Genomic DNA, 18,988 nt, shown 5'->3' on the forward strand with positions numbered 1-18,988 from the left:
ACATTGCCTGAGAGACCAAAGAGGTCAAATAGGTTCTGGACGGATATATATATATATATATATATATAGTGCTGTTAGTATTCTCAGAAACCTTATCTTGTGTAGTTTATTTTACATATAAATATTTACACACATGATGCATGTTGTCAACTGACATTTATACATTATTATTATTATTATTACTTGCTTTTCTTTCTTTCTCACGATTTTTTTCAGGTTAGGATATGATATGATTATATTTTCTCCAGTTAATTTCAGATATTTTAGTTATCTAATTTTAAATATTCATTTGATTGTCAGTGTTTAATTAAGCAAGCGTTAATTCAACAATGAAATTGTTTACTGTCATTGTTTACTGACCCTCTTGTTTACATTTTTTATGCACAATTGTTTTTGGACTAGAAAAAGATTATGAAAGGAGATTAGAAAAATTTAATTTATAATTTTCATATATGTTTACTTAAGGAATAGTTCATTCAACAGTTATATTTCTGTCATTGTTTAATGTTGTTTACATTTTTATGTAGATTCGTTTGGCTTCACTCAAATATTGAGTGTCAATCTATGATTCTCATCTATTGTTTATTTAAGGAATAGTTAATTCAACAATTACATTTCTGTTATTAATTTTACTTACATTTTGTATGTTGTATTTTTTGAACAACAGGTTTTTTTATTCAAAATATCTAAATTTCAGATACAGTATGCATCACAGAAGATTTGAAAAGAATATTTCTCAAATATTCATTGTCAATTTGTGATTTTTAGTGTTAAATTCAGGCATACTTTATTCAACAATTACATTTCTGTCATTGTTTATTGTTTACTTTTTTTTCCTGAATTGGATTCTTGATTTTAAAAAGATTTTAAAATATCTAATTTCAGATATAGTTTTACACAAAATATTTATTTCTTAACTATTCAGTGTCAATTTGTGATTTTGATGTAGTGTTTAATCAAGGAATAGTTAATCCAACTAAATTCATTTAAATGTCTGTCATTGTTTACAGTTTTTATGTTGAATTTTTTTCCACCGCAGACGAGCTTTGGAACAACATAAGGGTGAGTAATTTTCTTTAATTTGCCATCTGATACTAATTATCATTTGTGTTTGGGATCTGTACTGCAGTGAATTGCTATCACTGAACCACATGACCTTACTCCTTATGTAAGCTTGCATGCCCTTTGCAAATGTAGCCTGTGATGAACATGCCAAGCACATTTACTATAAGAAACAACCTCCTGCTCCTCCATGCTTCATCAATTCTGAAGGTTGGTTGTCAGTGTAAACAGATACCATACAATAGTAGAGAAAAGACAGCAGTAGTGTATATTTTGTGGCATGAGAAATGGGAATGATGTTATGGAGTGGTCCGCTGCTCTCCTCTGTGGCAGGTATGACATGGACATGTTGGTTAATAAATCATAACCAGGTCAAGGGGGAAGTAGATCAAGCGCAGGAGAGAGGAAAAAAGGGGGAAATGAAAAAGAGGAAAAGGAGAGAAATAGGAAGAGGTGATCATAATGAGTGGCTTCCTACTGTCACTTCATCCGGTTGTCGCCTCAAGCTGTCAGTACTTCCTGGGAGACTCGATACTTTTTAAGCTCGAAAAAAAAAAAAAAAAAAAAAGTTGAGTGTATATGTATGTTTGAGAGAAGAGACAGAGACAGGGCCAGAATCCCACAGAGGCACTGTGTACTTTGGTAATGAGATGAGTGTTGCTGGTGGCCCGAATCTGCTGGATGACAGGACAGCTTTGGGTGGAGGAACAGATGAGAAATGGACTGACAGCAGAATGGTAATTCTGAGCTGAGGGGCTTGTGATGACGCCTTCACTGCTGCCGTGATTATGCGTCACACTTTACAATCAAATGCAAAACATCACAACGAAGGAAATGCACAGGGATATAAAGTGAAGTTTCAACTTCAGGCTTCCATATTTCACACCTTGGGCACTTATTACGACAAAAATATGCATTTCATATTTACGTGATTACGTGCCAGAATTGTGTCTCAATTCCAAACCTGAATGGCAAAAATTCTTTGTTCTGTGAAACACAAAAGAAGATGCTCTGAAGAATGTTCACGCTACTCTTTTCATACAGTCAGAGTGAATGGAGACCAGGGGTTGACCCTAAGAAAAGACAACAAAATTTGCATAAAAATATCAGAACACCAGTCCATATGACTTGCACTCTGTCTTCTGACACCATATGAAAGCTTTGAGAAATTTAGGTCGTTATACTGAAAATACTGCCTGACAGCCTTAATCGTGCTTTATTTTCATTGCATGGAAAAGAGCAACTTGGACATTAAAAATTAATAAATAAATAAAAAATAAAAGATAGATAGTAGGAGTGGGAGAAAAAAAATCGATTCACCTAACTATCGCGATTATTTTAAAAACGATTTCAAAATCGATTGGTTTACCTCAGAATCGATTTTTATTTCATTATTTTATTTTTCCTAAGAGGTGGTGGGGAGAAGTTAGTGCTTTGTAATTCCAACAGAAGGCGAAATGTATCGGTGTGTTTGATTTGAAGCAGCGCTGCACAGACGATCAGCGTATGACATCAAAGTCCCGCGAGAGCGATTCGAAAGCAGGCGGAGCCGTCTGTTCTCAGTAGCTCTCGCGGTGCTTTGATGTCACACAACGAAAGTTGTGCTGCATTGTTTTTGTTAATATGACTCATCATATACAGTCTCTTTTAAGGGTATAATCAGCTATTTTCCATTGTCTAGTCTTTAATAAGCTAACAAAAATCACAATAAATTGTAATAACACTTCACAATAAAAAAAAACAAAAATTGCAACACATAGCAATATCGAATCGCAATACTTGTAGAATCGAAATTCTTAAAACTAAATCGCAATACTTATTGTATCGGCACCCAAGTATCGTGATAGTACCGAATTGGGAGGTAGGTGTATCGTCCCATCCCTAATAGATAGATATGAAATTTGATATCAATATTCAATAATACAATATTGCAATACATATTTTGTACTATTAAGGGAAGGAAAGTGAACACAACTTATTTATTTTACAAGTAAATAATTTTTCAAATTAATTTAGGACCCCGTAAAATCAGTTTAATTTCCCCCCCCAAATTCTGTTTTATTTTTTATATTTTCTGATTATTGAATTCTATGATTTCATAGAAACATATCATCAAAAATGGTTTCTAATGAAGTCAGTTCATATCCCCCCCCCCCCCATAATATTTCTGGAGACCTAACCCTTTAAGAAATATATAGCTCAGGTATCTAATCATAATCATGAAATGCATAACAGACTTTTCATTTTTTAACGAACTATTCCTTTAAATGGTTTATTTTACCATTCAATGCTTATTTTAAATGCTTTCTATGCCAACGTTAATTGTCAAAGACATGCTTTTGGTTCAGTACAAAGCACTTTATGATCCTGAGGAACAGCATAAAAATGGTGTACTCATTTATATATATAAAAAAAACAGTTACATGTAGACATAATAAATCACTGTAACATGCGTGCTCGGTAAACTAGCGTACGGTATAGAAGCAATAAAGCGCTGCTTTGATTGTTAGAGGAAGGGGAGTCGGGTGTATAGGAGGTGGCATGTGTTGCTTGATACGCTGGGAGTTTTTGAAAGGGCTGTGAGTGTGTGTGACTGCAGTGGCCCGGCTGCTGTCCTAATGATGGCAGTATGTTGTGAGCTAACTACCCTCACTGTGCTACGAGCCCTCGGGCTAATGCCACATCTCTCCGTCAAGGCCTTCCTTCATCCTGATTTACTCAACCTTTCCGAAGACACACACACATATAGATATATACACACACACACACACACACACAGAGAGAGATGACAAATAATTAATATTATGTTGGGCTGAAAGTTTGCAATAGAGCCTCATTAGACGGGTTTCGTAGAGGAGTGACATTCTTGGCTTCCGCTGCTTGGTCAGGGTTTTTAAAGCGGGGACTTAAAAAAAAAAAAAAAAATCAAATATATAAATAAATGGTAAACAGCAGTTTCTCTTTTCCACTATAGGGAATAGCTGATTTGATTCCAAGGTTGTACGATGACATCTGAAGCGCCTCATTGTGGAGCCCTGATGTCATGCTGAGGTAAGTCCCACCAACTTGATTTGAGTGAATGGAGTCTAAACATGGATGAAGCCTAGTGTCCCAGCAGAAGATTGTTTGGGAGAAATTTTTATGAATTAAGCGAAAAAACCACCATGGCAGTTTTCTTAACAGGGAAAAGAAATGATGCAATCTATGTATAACATTACCTTCCACCATGAACCAAAAGCACACAGACATCATAAGGATGTTGATAATGCACCGATTTTATTTTTAGTCCATTCACTGAAAATGACTTGAAAAGATTTCTCGGACAGACTGAAACGTTATTCGACACTTCCAAGCGCGTCCCTCGTGCATCATTTGCTTGATAGGTTTGTTTGGCATAATGAAGATACTGTCACTTGAATCCTAAACATACATATTGAATTTGATCTCTCACTTAGTCCAGATTGATTTTTCTCTTAGCACCACGGTCCAGTGCCTTGCTTCAATTGAAGAGGCGAAAATGAGGCTCTTTGATTTTATCTGCAAAATTAAAGAAGATTGAGGAAGGGGGGTACCGGTGCTCTGGGTCGAGAGAGAGTACGACCGCCTCCCTTTGATGTGTTACTCATTTATCTGTGTGTCAACAAAGAGTGAAACGGAGGAATTGTGAGAGTTTGGAGAATGGCAATCATGCATTTCAAACCTGCTCAGCTTAGAGCAAGCCCACCAGGCATGTGGCTGGGTGATTTCTGTCCTGCGGGCAAGAAGAGGGATTTTACAACTAGTTTGACTTTTTCAGGGCATGCAGAAAGAAAGGTAGAAAAGTTTTAGAGGGGAAGAAACTGAGGGCTTGTGTACATCTTCCGACTGTCGAGTTGCTCGTGTTTACTTCGTATAAAGAAATATTTGTTTACAAGAGAGCTTTAACCATTGTGTTTAGGGTCTTACAGTATGAGCACAGCCACCGTTCCAGAACATTATGTTCTGTAATCCTTAAAAAATGTATGTAAACGTCACCTAATATATACTTTTGTAATATCATTTTCTATTATATTGAAAAATTGATGACATCAGTATACCAATAATAAGAGTCAATGTTTTTTTCCCCCCCCACAACTGTCGTGGCATTGTTGGTGTAATGTTGTCTTATGTTCTTTATAAAACAAAAGAGTGAACTTTTTGTTTGCTGTCAAAAGCACAACAGTAATGGTTGAGCGGAATTGCATAAGCATTACTAAAGCTTGCCTCACAGTGGTGGAGACAATTGCTGTGCTGAGTTTGGGAGAGTTTCAGTGGGGTCTGATGATTGCACAGGGTGAGAAGTCTGGCAGTTATCCATGAAAGGAGAGCTGAGAGTGAAAGCATTAGCCCATTAATATGTAATATCTGGGAGACCAGGCATAGTTGCAATAGCTGCTAAGTATCTTATAGGCTATATAATGGCAAGTTCCCATTATAACGACATAGTACTGTACAGATGTGTGACAAGATGTGCTGCTGTTATTTGATTTCATTTTATGGATTTGGCAGACACTTTTATTTTGACATAATGACATAAATTTTCATGGAAGCTTATTTCCACTGGGGAATACGAAAAAATAAAAAGTAATTGCAACTTTTTATCTCACAATTTTGACTTTTTTTCTCACTATTCTGAGTTTATATCTCACAATTCTGTCTTTTTTTTCTGAGATAAAGAGAGAATTATGAGATATAAAGTCGCAATTAGCTTTTTTTATTTTTTAAGTCTGTGGTGGAAACATTTCTCACGTTTCTCTTTCTTTTTCATAAATATGTATATAAATGAACCACACAAGGATAAAAGTTTAAGACTAAGTATCGTCAAAGGTCATAAATTTCCTGACAGATTTTTTCTGGGTAGGTAACATTTTTTTTTAATTCTATGGCAGAATTCTAACAATTCTCACTAATTAGATTTTTTTTTTTTTCCTTGCAATTGTGAGCTAATTGTGCAATTGTGATAACTTCTCACATTTTTCTTCACTGACATTTCTTCTCAGAATTGCTAGTGTATATTTCACAATTATGAGTTTACATCTCTCAATTCTTCTCAGTCAGAGAGATATAAAGTTGCCTTTTTTATTCCATGGTGGAAATAAGCTTCCATACATTACATTATGTATTTTAAATGATAATTATGTAACAATTCTGGTCAATAAAGAATATTTATTAATAATAATTGACTTTTTAACAACAACAAAAAAATGCAGATAACTGCTAAATTCTATATTATTTTCTATAAATAAACTCATAATAATAATAATTATTATTATTATAATTTTTATAATAATAAAATCATTTTAAATTATATAAGTGAATTTATTAGATTTAGGCATCACAACATTATAGTGTACAAAAGATGGATATTGTAAAAGAGTAGCAAATCAAAATGAATAAAGTTTTCACTTGTTATTACTGAAAATCATTTTTATCAATCCGAGCATATGGGGTTGGTGTGGCCTGGGGGCCCATTAAGCTGTAAGTGGTCAATAATGCCCACTCCTCTTCACCCTCTACACATGACTGACAGATGTAAAATAAAGCTACATGACTCCAGGGAATATGTTATTGACTCATGCTCTTGGTAAAGAAGCTGTTGAGCGGCTAAATTAATTTCCAAAAGCCCTCTTCAGTCTGACAATGATTATGTGTTATTATTGTAAAAGGGCATGTAGTTGTTAACCCCGAGGTGCATCTCCTCCTGCGGAGCTGCCTAGTCCTCACACTGCGACCAGATTCCTCCACAAACCTGGATTCTGTTTTGTGCCCGTAACAGAATGCAGCTTGCTCCTTTTGCTCCTTTTTGTCTGATTAGTCTGCTGAAGAGTTGTTTTGAATCTTGAAGTCTGCACTCTAACTCAAAGAACAATGTTTGGGTGCTTTTTTATTTTTTAAGTCTGTGGTGGAAACATTTCTCACGTTTCTCTTTCTTTTCATAAATATGTATATAAATGAACCACACAAGGATAAAAGTTTAAGACTAAGTATCGTCAAAGGTCATAAATTTCCTGACAGATTTTTTCTGGGTAGGTAACATTTTTTTAATTCTATGGCAGAATTCTAACAATTCTCACTAATTAGATTTTTTTTTTTCCTTGCAATTGTGAGCTAATTGTGCAATTGTGATAACTTCTCACATTTTTCTTCACTGACATTTCTTCTCAGAATTGCTAGTGTATATTTCACAATTATGAGTTTACATCTCTCAATTCTTCTCAGTCAGAGAGATATAAAGTTGCCTTTTTATTCCATGGTGGAAATAAGCTTCCATACATTACATTATGTATTTTAAATGATAATTATGTAACAATTCTGGTCAATAAAGAATATTTATTAATAATAATTGACTTTTTAACAACAACAAAAAATGCAGATAACTGCTAAATTCTATATTATTTTCTATAAATAAACTCATAATAATAATAATTATTATTATTATAATTTTATAATAATAAAATCATTTTAAATTATATAAGTGAATTTATTAGATTTAGGCATCACAACATTATAGTGTACAAAAGATGGATATTGTAAAAGAGTAGCAAATCAAAATGAATAAAGTTTTCACTTGTTATTACTGAAAATCATTTTTATCAATCCGAGCATATGGGGTTGGTGTGGCCTGGGGGCCCATTAAGCTGTAAGTGGTCAATAATGCCCACTCCTCTTCACCCTCTACACATGACTGACAGATGTAAAATAAAGCTACATGACTCCAGGGAATATGTTATTGACTCATGCTCTTGGTAAAGAAGCTGTTGAGCGGCTAAATTAATTTCCAAAAGCCCTCTTCAGTCTGACAATGATTATGTGTTATTATTGTAAAAGGGCATGTAGTTGTTAACCCCCGAGGTGCATCTCCTCCTGCGGAGCTGCCTAGTCCTCACACTGCGACCAGATTCCTCCACAAACCTGGATTCTGTTTTGTGCCCCGTAACAGAATGCAGCTTGCTCCCTTTTTGCTCCTTTTTTGTCTGATTAGTCTGCTGAAGAGTTGTTTTGAATCTTGGAAGTCTGCACTCTAACTCAAAGAACAATGTTTGGGTGCTTTTTTTTATTTTTCGCTGAGAAACTGTAATTCTCTCAGTCAGGGGGCCTAGTATAAACAGACATCCCTGGCTTTAATTTTGGGATCTAACAATTCCTCATTAGCTGCTTCTTGATCTCACTAGAGTGGCTCTCGCCAGCCTCTGCCGTGTTCCTTCCCTCCCTTGATTCATTGTGGTGACAAAAGTCCTCCTACACGTTGTAACAGGGTGTGATCGCTTTCACAGAGCTACACAGGAGCCGTCAGCAGTAATCTCTTTGCTCTGCCTCTCTCTGTCTGATTCCACACTCACCGCGCCGTGAACATTCTAATTGTCTCTCAGTGTCTGTCGCACTGTGCTGCATGAAAGTAATGTGGCACCAAAAAGTTGTCAACAATTTAAAGTTACCCAAAAGTGAAAATAATGAAATAAATAGAAAGAATAACAGTAAAATACAAAAATAAAAATACAAACATTTTGTTGAATATCTTATCTAGTGATCTTCAACATAATTTTTTCAGTTTAAAAAATGAAACCCTAATTTAAAGTTTTTGTTTGTTTGTTTGTTTGTTTGTTTGTTTGGGGGGGGGGGGGGTTGGGATTAGTTTGTTGACTGTTGTGCCAAAAAAAAAGAAATATCCTAAAAAGCAAACCTCAGTGCACTACACTCACAAAAATGGTGCTATATAGCACTAAAAGTGGTTCTTTGGCTCGTAATCATATGGGGGCCACTTTTGGTGCTGTATAGTACAAAATCTTGGTGCCTCAGTAGTTCTTCAGTGGTTCTTCACCGGTTCTTTGGCATGACTGAGTTGCTATATAGCACCGCTACCATATGCAGAACCTGTTAAGCTCCTGTATGGTTCTTCAGCGGTTCTTCAGCGGTTCTTTGGGGTGATTAAGGTGCTATATAGCACCACTGCCGTACAAAGAACCTGTTAAGCCCCTTTAAAGGTTCTTTACGAGCCAAAGAACCACTGTTGGTGCTGTTTAGCACCATTTTTGTTGAAGAAATACAATGCAAAATGGCACCTCTTATGGTTCTACATAGCACCATTTGACAAAGGTGCTGTATAAGCACCTTTAAAGATATGGTGCTATATAGCACAAAAAGTGGTTCCCCTATGATTACGAGCCAATAACCACTTTTAGTGCTATATAGCACCATTTTTTTTAGAGTGTAGAAGCTAAATCAATAATTTATTTCAAGTACTATTAATGTATTATTTAATTTATTTATTAATTTATTTATTTTTTTAGATAATTTTAGATTCATTTATAAAATAAATATTTGTATAATTTATTTTAAATGTTGTTGTTTTTTATACAGTATGTGCTACTCACTCAACAGGTCTTTTGGATCAGTGTTATTTTAGTATCACTGAGATTACTATTATACTATTATGTTTTGAATGTTTAGATTTTCCATCTTCTTTTTAAGTTAAAGTTAGTAATTTTGTGTTGAGTTTTTTGCTGTTTTTGTTTGTGTGTGTGTGTGTGTGTGTGTATATATATATGTGTATATATATAAGCAAAGCTAAACAAAAGTTTTGTTATTTTACTACATCAAGTTAAAGTAATGTTAAAATAACTAAAATAAACTGTTTTTATTGTTCATTTTATTTCTGTTAACATTACTTTATTTAGAGTAATGGAAATATATTTTAATGGTTTTGATTTTTGTTTCAGACAGTTGTAGTTTTAGTTAACTATCATAACCGTGGCTAGCATGGCCCAATTAACCTAGTAGTAGATGCCATAGCTAAAAAGTTACAGAAATATCCAGATTTTTTTTTTCAAGCAACATATCAATCATTTTCAAATATTATATGTATAGTATTTTATAACTGTGTAATACAATTTTAAAATATGTATTACCAGCACCTTATTCGTATTTGAATGGCTCTTATAAGCGTGAAGTGGACAAAAAAAACAAAAACAGGTCTATAAGGGCATTCTTCATGCCATAATTTTTACACACTAGGGAGGACTGGCTTATATTTTTGTGTGACATGTTTTGAACATAATGCATTGTCAAATAATTCACAATATGGGGTGTGTGACACAGACACGCTCTCAATATTCAAATGCAGCGTGGCTCATAAACCTGGCCACCTCGACAGTCTGTTCTCCATCAATCAGCGGCTGTCCCCATCGCTTGGCACCCATATGAATATATGAACGCATGACTGCCACAAACTCTCATAAGACAGTGACACAAAAGCAAGCAGAACTCAGTTTTCTTTTTTGGATGGGAAAGAACGAATACATATTTTATAGTTGTAATGATAATGCCAGTTTAAATATAGGCCTATAAGAATTTGGAAATGTCTCTCGCTGGATTCACTAACGGCGTCGTCCAACTGCTGTCGTATTACACACAAAAACTAATGGCATGAAACAAATACTCGCGTCTCCCCAGTGAAATGAACAGAATGGAAAACATTGGATCATATGGAAAGAATGAAGAATATTTAGGAGAAATGACAGGTGTGTGTCAGGGGGAATGTTTATTTATCATGGCCAGCGCTCCTCAGATAGAGATGGATGGCGTGGAGCAGAGGCTGATGGGTAGAGATGGGGGTCTCAACGTGTGGTCCTCTCCATGAATTAGATTCAAAGGGAAAGGAAGCATAACAAGCTGGGAAAATCAATGGTAAACAAAGCGAGAAGGAAAAAGGAGACTCAACTTTTAGGCATACATGATCAGCACATTGGCCAAATGATGTCATCCATCAGAGTGGACACAGCAATTTGCCATCTATTTCCTCATCCATCAAACCTGATGTGCGTGAGTCCGTGCATGTTTGGGGGTGTGGGTGTTTGCACAGTGTATAGAGGCAGTTTTGGGAGTGAAAAAGAGGATATATATATATATATATATATATATATATATAAAAGGAGCTATAGTATTTTTAGATGTCAATATGTGTTGATTGATGTGCTTTAACCCACATTGCAAATAAAGATAAATACATATATCCCACAACCCTGTATCCTCAAACACTAACCTTCTTGTTCTTCAATCTTCTTAGATCCCTCACTGTTTGAACACAATAGGAAATAAGATTTATTAATGAGTGACTCTCAGTACAACAAACAATCTGTCAGCTTATCAGCAGTTTACTGTTACAGTATGTAGTTTTCCTTTCCTTTATTTCAACAAGCACTGCATAAAATCATTGTCAAGCTTCTGGTTTCAGTGCTATTGATTATCCTTGTCTCAACTCTGTAGCCATAACAAGACTTGATCAATATCTGCAGTAGATAAATAGCCTAGTTCCTGTTTGTGGTATAGCTAATGTGATAAATTGGTCCAGGTCCATGCTCATTAATGATAATTAGTTTACGTGACTGTCGCATAAACTAATTCAAAGTATTCATAGTTAAATTATAATATAACTAAGTATTGTTTAGTCATTTAAAATAGAGCAATATTCGAGAAAGTGTCATGATCTGCGATAAATAAATAAAAAATAAATAAATTTAAAAAAAGCGAGAATGGAACTGTTTCTGTGGTGTGAGGAGATTACAGGTTCACGAGGTGCACGAGGCCCAAACTTTTATCTCTCCATAAATCCAACATAACGTCTGTACTTTAATGAAACTTACCTGTGGAAATTGCCGAAGTGAAGATATGATGCGCGTATCAAAACCAGATGTTCATCTGGCCAGCCAGCAATATTATGAATCCTACTATGGCGAAGGAATCTCTTATGAATATTAATTAGGTCGCGCTCATCGGTTGGCTCGATGCCAACACATAATATTATCTAATACTTCCCCCTAGTAATTTCAGTAATTTGTTAGCTGTAATTTAATCTATAAACCGCTTCAGTTTTTCACTACAATGTTTATCACTATTTAATTTGAAAATATTTCTTTGGCAGGTAAAAATTATATTCGTATGTATTATAGGCTATATGCCATTATTTATAGCATATACCACACATACAGTAGTAAATAAATCAGTTTCCCAATCTTTTTTCACAACTTCCCTTATGAAAACTTAACCATGGTTTTATTGTATTAAAAGTGTAGTAACCATGGTTTTTTGGCATATTGATTACCATTTGTATAACCACTTTTTTACAACAAATATCATAGTTAAACTATGGTTAGTGTAGCAAAACCATGATTAATTTGTGGTTAGCAAGTTTTAAGTATAGTAACCATGGTTTTATTTTTTTGGTTTTATTTGTAGTAAAACCATGGTTAATTTTCGTAAGGGTTTATCAATGCATTCATTGAAACTAAATCAGAAATGTTTTCATTGTATTGTATTAAAATTAATTATGAAAAATCTTGAATCTGTAGTAATATTACTGTAATATTTTTTTCTTTTGTAGCTTTAGCAAAGCATAAATATAAATATAATTTTGCATAAAATAGCAAGCATGTTTGCTATTTATGTATTTAAAAAAATAGTTTTCACTATCATGCACTGTTCGCCACTGTTTAATTTTCAATAAACAGTTTAAATAAAGCATTCTTCTACAACCATGTTTAAACAACACATGCACATAGCAGCTATTGTGCAAGGTTTGTGCTGTGCAATGAGATTGCATGCTTGAACCAACAGCTTAATGTTCCTGCTGGACATGCTGCTGAGAATCTACACACATAGCAATGACCTGTCAATCATTCCTCTAATGCATGCACAGGGAAGGGCTGACGGAAGAGGATTACCCTGCCATAGTGACATTTATCTTAATGGTGAACATAAGCTTAGCAGACATAAAGATGTGTGTTTATCCATATCTGTGCATCCATGTGTACAGCGCAGGGCAGTAGAATGAAATTCAGAGGCCGCACTCAGTGCATCGCACTCCACAAGCAAGAGTGTGAGGCATTTCACAAAACACAGACATAGTACATGTGGTATTATGGATCGAAAAGTCAACAAAGCAGTTAAATTTGGAGTGGTACCAGATTAAAGAAAGAGACAGGTTGGAGGAAAGGTCACTGTAGGACCTTGGGGTAAATTGTGAAGTATTAGATCCATGAGTGCACACACACACACACAGTGGAGTGGATATGTTATGGGAATGTAAGTTTATCAGGTTTCAGCGAGGTTCTATAAATTCTTCCTCATGGCGGAGAATTTCCCTTGTGTGCCATCCACCTGTGTGCTCAGTATCTGCCCCAGGGCAGGCACCATACCTCCACACACAAACACAATAAATGTGTGTGAAAACACTTTCACATCAGCTGCCTTCATCTTAGTGCTGATCAGGCAGAATTTTGTTTAGGCGAGAAATGTCTTTTACATATGTGTTACCTCTATTCTGTTTTGATCATTGCTAAGAAAACATAAATTCAGCCTTCAAAGAACATAAAACATTGAGCAGCACTGCTTAACTATATGTGACCCTGGACCACAAAACCAGTCTTAAGTGTCAATTTTTCTAAATTGAGATTTATACATTATCTGAAAGCTGAATAAATAAGCTTTCCATTGATGTATGGTTTGTTAGGATCGAACAATATTTGGCTGAGATACAACTATTTGAAAATCTGGAATCTGAGGGTGCAAAAAAATCTAAATATTGAGAAAATCGCCTTTAAATTTGTCCAAATTAAGTTCTTAGCAATGCATATTACTAAACGTTTTTATACATTTACGGTAAGAAATTTACAAAATATCTTCATGGAACATGATCTTTACTTAATATCCTAATGATTTTTGGCATAAAAGAAAAATGTATCATTTTGACCCATACAATGTATTTTTGGCTATTGCTACAAATATACCCCAGCGACTTAAGACTGGTTTTGTGGTCCAGGGTCACATATGTCTAATGATATAAAAAAGAAAGAAATGTAATTAAATTTATTATAAAGTGATACCTAGTTTATACTCAAGAAAAGTCTGTAGGTTTAACAATGGACAAAACCAGCTTTTATTCAACATTTGAATTGGTTAAATATAATGTATAACAGGTTGTTGAATAAACAGTCAAATGTAAAACACAACACACTTAAAGTATGAAATGTAGCATATATAAATGAAAATAGCAGTTGAGCGACATGTATCTTTACTGTTTAAATATACTTTTCACTATATTTGACACTGATCCAATATAATGGCTGAATTGGTGAATTGACTTTATACATTAAAAATAAAGGCAAATGCACATTGATTTTATGTGTACAGAAACGTTTGGGGTCAGCATTCGTTTATTTTTTATTTATTTATTTATTTTTAAAGAAATAATACTTTTATTCATCAAGGTTGCATTAAATTGAACTAAAGTGACAAATCGTATGTTTTTGCTATTTTAAATTTCAAAGATTCCTGAAAAAGTATCACGGTTTTACAAAAGTATTAAACAAATAATAAGAAATGTTTCTTGAACATCAGCACATTAGCATATTAGAATGGTTTCTGTAAAATCATGTGACACTGAAGACTGCAGTAATGGCTGCTGAAAAATCATATTTTCCATCACAGGAATAAACAATGCAATAAAAACAGCTATTTAAAATTGCAATAATATTTCACAGTATTACTGTTTTACTGTGGTTTTGAATAAATAACTGCAGCTTTGGTGAACATACAAGACTTCTTTCAAAATCATTAAAAAAAATATCTTACCCAGAAGTGTCGCCACCAAGCAATTGTTTGTAAACAGTAACAATGTACCATTTTTTTATGTTTATTATCCTCCCTGATATAATATATGGCTTTTTTCTTTCTTTAAGAGCAAACACTGAACTGAACAGCTAATGTCAGTGTGAACACCTCGGCAGAGGGACAAGAACGATGTCATCACTCTGCAACCCACATCACTCCTCCATGAACTTCTGTCTTTCTTTACCGCCACAGCACAAAAAGAGCAATTGAGCTCCCTTCTTCCAGAGGTCAAAGGCCAATGTCTGCCTGTCAGGAGAAAACAGGCTCGGGGCAACAGGTTAGATCAGAAGCTGTGGCCTGTTGATTGGGTGAGGTATGATCAGCTCTGGCGAATTGTGCTGGAGGGGTGAGAACAACTGGTGTGACAGCGCGCGGGCGATGAGCTGTGAGGGAATAAGAGCTGACATGAGGAGATTCAGGGTGGGTGAGTCTTTCTGTCACTACCTGACACAATGACACTGAGGAGAGACACACAGAGAGAGGGAAGACGGAGCGATTGAGAGACAGAGTGTCAAAGAGCATGTTAGGAAAGGAAAGAGAACTACTTCAGCGGGCGGAGAGAAGAATAATAGAATGAGAGAAAGAAATGGAAAATCAGTTGACCTGAAATGTTTGTGACAGACGTTACATTTTTTCGTTAGACCTACACCTGTCTGACTGTTAAGTGGATAGTTCATCCCAAAAACCAAATAATTCTGTTCGTAAAATTTTGTTCCAAACCCAAAAGTGAGAAAATATTTAGCATAATGTCCGAGCAGCTTTTTTGCACAAAAGTGGAAAAAAGGTTTAAATGAGGAATAGAATAATCTCTTTAAATGAGCTTTTGTCTGATCTCAAATAGCCAAATTAAACATTATTATGAGGTCAAGATAATAAAGAAACAATAGTAAGCAATATTGAAAGTGTACACAAACACTTTTATTCAGCGAGAATGCAATAAATTGATCAAAAGTGCCAGTAAAGACATTTACAATTCTAATAAATAAATGCCGTTCTTTTGAACTTTCTATTCAACAAATAATTATTTAAAAAGTATATCCACAAAAACAAGCAGCGCGACTTATTGTATATATATATATACATAAATACATACAATCAGTAAATTGTGGCAACATATATTTTTACATTAACATTAACTGATTTCAACTTGCAACTCTATTTTTAAGTCGGTTTAATAGAATTTTGGTTCAACTAAGGCAGCAGCTGATTTTTAACAGTCCAACATCAATAATAACAAGAAATGAGCACCAAATCAGCATATGTGAATGGTTTCTGAAGGATCATGTGAGGATAAATTTGCTTTTGTCTAATCACGATTAGCCAAAATAAACATGAATATGAGGTCAAGGCAATAATGAAACAGTATTGTTTTCATTCTGAAGCATTAGGGAGGATTAAAGTAAATCAAATTGTGAAACAACTTCATTAACTGTTAAATGCTTACAAAAACAATATTCAAAACGATGCTAAACTGTCATAATAAAAGAATGCGGTGCCTTGAAGTATAAATAAACCTTTTGTGTGAGTATTGAGTCTGATAAAACCCCTTTACTTTTCAGTTGTCTATTCATTGATAGAGCAACCACTGCTCCATGTATGTTCACAATGTACCAAAAAAAAAAAAAAAAAAAATCCAGACATATTTTTATAGCAAAGAGCATTCAAACAGACTCTATTCTCCCTAGCTGCTTTATGTTTGCTTATCTCCAGGTTTGCCTCTTTTTTTTTTTTTTCTTCCAGTCCATTTTTCTCCACTCCTGAAGTTTGTCAATATGTGCTTGACCTCTATGGGCGAACCATTTTCTGTGATGTTGAACCCAGAAATAGCCTTGAAAACAGCTTTAAATTAAACAAGGGAGAACACAGATTGTTGTATAATTTATCTGGACCTCCCGCCGAGATTCCTCAGTTCAGTTATGTTACTGTCTAGATTGGAATTTCCTTTTTTCTTGTGTTTGTGCGATACACAATGTGGATCCTGGCAGGGCCCTGTAAATTACCTCTTTAAACATTCATTTGGCTTAAGCAAGAAGAGAAGGAGAAAAGCTCTTGATTTCATATACAATGAATAAGTTAATAAAAAGGGATTTTTTTCCATACACACTTTTTTCTTTTTTCCCCCTCTCATCATTCCCTCAGAAATCAAAAATATGTCTGAGGGAAAAAAAAAAAATGCACGCCCAAGAATGTACGCGTGCACAGACATACAACAACAACAAAAAAGAGAGGGAGAGGAGAAAGAGAAAAGGGAAGGAGGATGAGCAGGCAATGATGTGCCTCACAGGCTCCCTCCTGCCTCCCAAAATATCCAGCGCGGGAGCTGTGCGAGGCGGCCCGCACTCCCCTGAGAGCCCGCGCCGCTATCATTAGCGAGGGAGACGGCAAGCTCAAGTGGCATACAAACTTCAGCAAAACGTCAAGTGAGAAGAGCACACCACTGCCGAGCTGGCAAACTCCACCAAATTAATACTGCTGAAAATAAAAGGCAGGACAACTTTCAACCAGCCAGTGAGGCAGAGTGAAAGAGAAATGTGAGAAGTATGAGAACGGATGAAAGGCACGGGGAAGAAAGTATGGGTCTGTGCTGGGTTCGCACATAAGAGACACGTTCATTTTGGAGATCTGTGCCGGAGCTTTTCTCTACCTCAGCGACTTGGCTGGTGTTTGAAGGGAAGAGACACTGAGGATGGGCGCTTTCCTGATGAGGTCATCAGCAGGGCTCGGAAACAGAAAACTTTGTGGCGCTCGAGTTTGGCTATTAGTATTCCGCCGGAAATAAATGAATCCCAAACGGAAATCTCAAACTGAGGAATCCAGGAAGCTTTCAGCAAAAGAAAACGCAAATGTACATTCAGCATAACGTGACGCTTTGGAAGAAAGTAATGCTTCTAAATACAAATGCTCTTAAACCTCAAGCCACAATCAATTATACCTGTTGAGACTTGAAACTGTATCAAAGCAATGGCTTTGGCTAAAAATGCACATAATGCCACAGCTTTTAAAATAAATCACGCAACAAGGTCACTGCTTGCTGACACCATTACTAATACTTTGGGGACAAATTTGGTCATTTTCTAGTATTTGACATTATAATTTTTTCTTAGGCAAAACAAAGCAAGAGTTTAAAAAATAATCAAATAATCATAAAGGATATAAAAATTAAGAAATATAAATGGATTAAAATGAGAATGTATTATTATATTAAATGAATTTTAAAAATGATATATATTAAAAAAAACAAATGAAGTAGAAAATAGCAGAATACTTAAAATTTCATATCATGTTTAGCGATAAAAGCCTTCAAAAATGTAAACTTTGATTTTTTTTTTTGTACATTTTCCCAAGGAATGCATAAATTTGGATAAAAGCTTCTGCTAAATGCAATGCCCATTCAGTCAATCAAAGATAAACTATTCTAAATCATTTTCTATGTAGCCTAATGAACCTTTACACTGTTTTACAGAGCTGCTCTGAGATGAACAAACTGACTGCCCTCCAGTTTGCTGGGAAGGAGGTCATAGGAACTGTGCTGTAGACCTTTAAAAGTGTATTTTCAGGTGTTTTACAGGGGGTCAGTGAGGTGAAGAAGCAGCCCAGGATCAAGAAACTTTAGAGAGTGTCAGAGGGCAACTCTGACATGAATATATCCAGATTTCAGCATCTCAATAAAGCCAAAAGTCAAAGCTTATGCACCTATACTTGAACAATGGTAGAATTTATAACCCTGAAACCCAGCGTTGCAATTTTGTAACATTTTTCACCCAAAATCAAATTATGCCTAAAAAAACGTTAAAAGTGATGTTATTTTTCCATGATTTGTGAAAGATGTGCATAACCTCTTCAGCATAGAAACGCAACCGCCACTGGAATGGAACTGCCCTTTTCCAGCCCAACAGCGAGCGGCGACAGCATAATCATGGATGTTAAATGACTGGTTGAGAGATGCTGCAGAATTTAGGCTAAAGCTCTGTACAATTCAGAGCCATAATTACCAGTTAGGTTTAAATAAACAAACAGGACTCCAACTGACCGCTCTTTCAGGAACATTTTGGCTGGTGGTGCTGGTGATTTCTCTGATCTGAATAACTTTTCTTAGACTGCATGGATAAAGTCTCCTAGATGTACATTTGCATGTCACTGAAAATAATTTATTAATATATAAGTGCTGTTTTATGTAAACATCCATCATTAATTCCAACAACTCTCTACTCTGTCTGTAATATTTTGATGAATACATGCCTCT

This window comes from Onychostoma macrolepis, chromosome 12 (assembly GCF_012432095.1).
Source record: "Onychostoma macrolepis isolate SWU-2019 chromosome 12, ASM1243209v1, whole genome shotgun sequence".
NCBI lineage: Eukaryota > Metazoa > Chordata > Actinopteri > Cypriniformes > Cyprinidae > Onychostoma > Onychostoma macrolepis.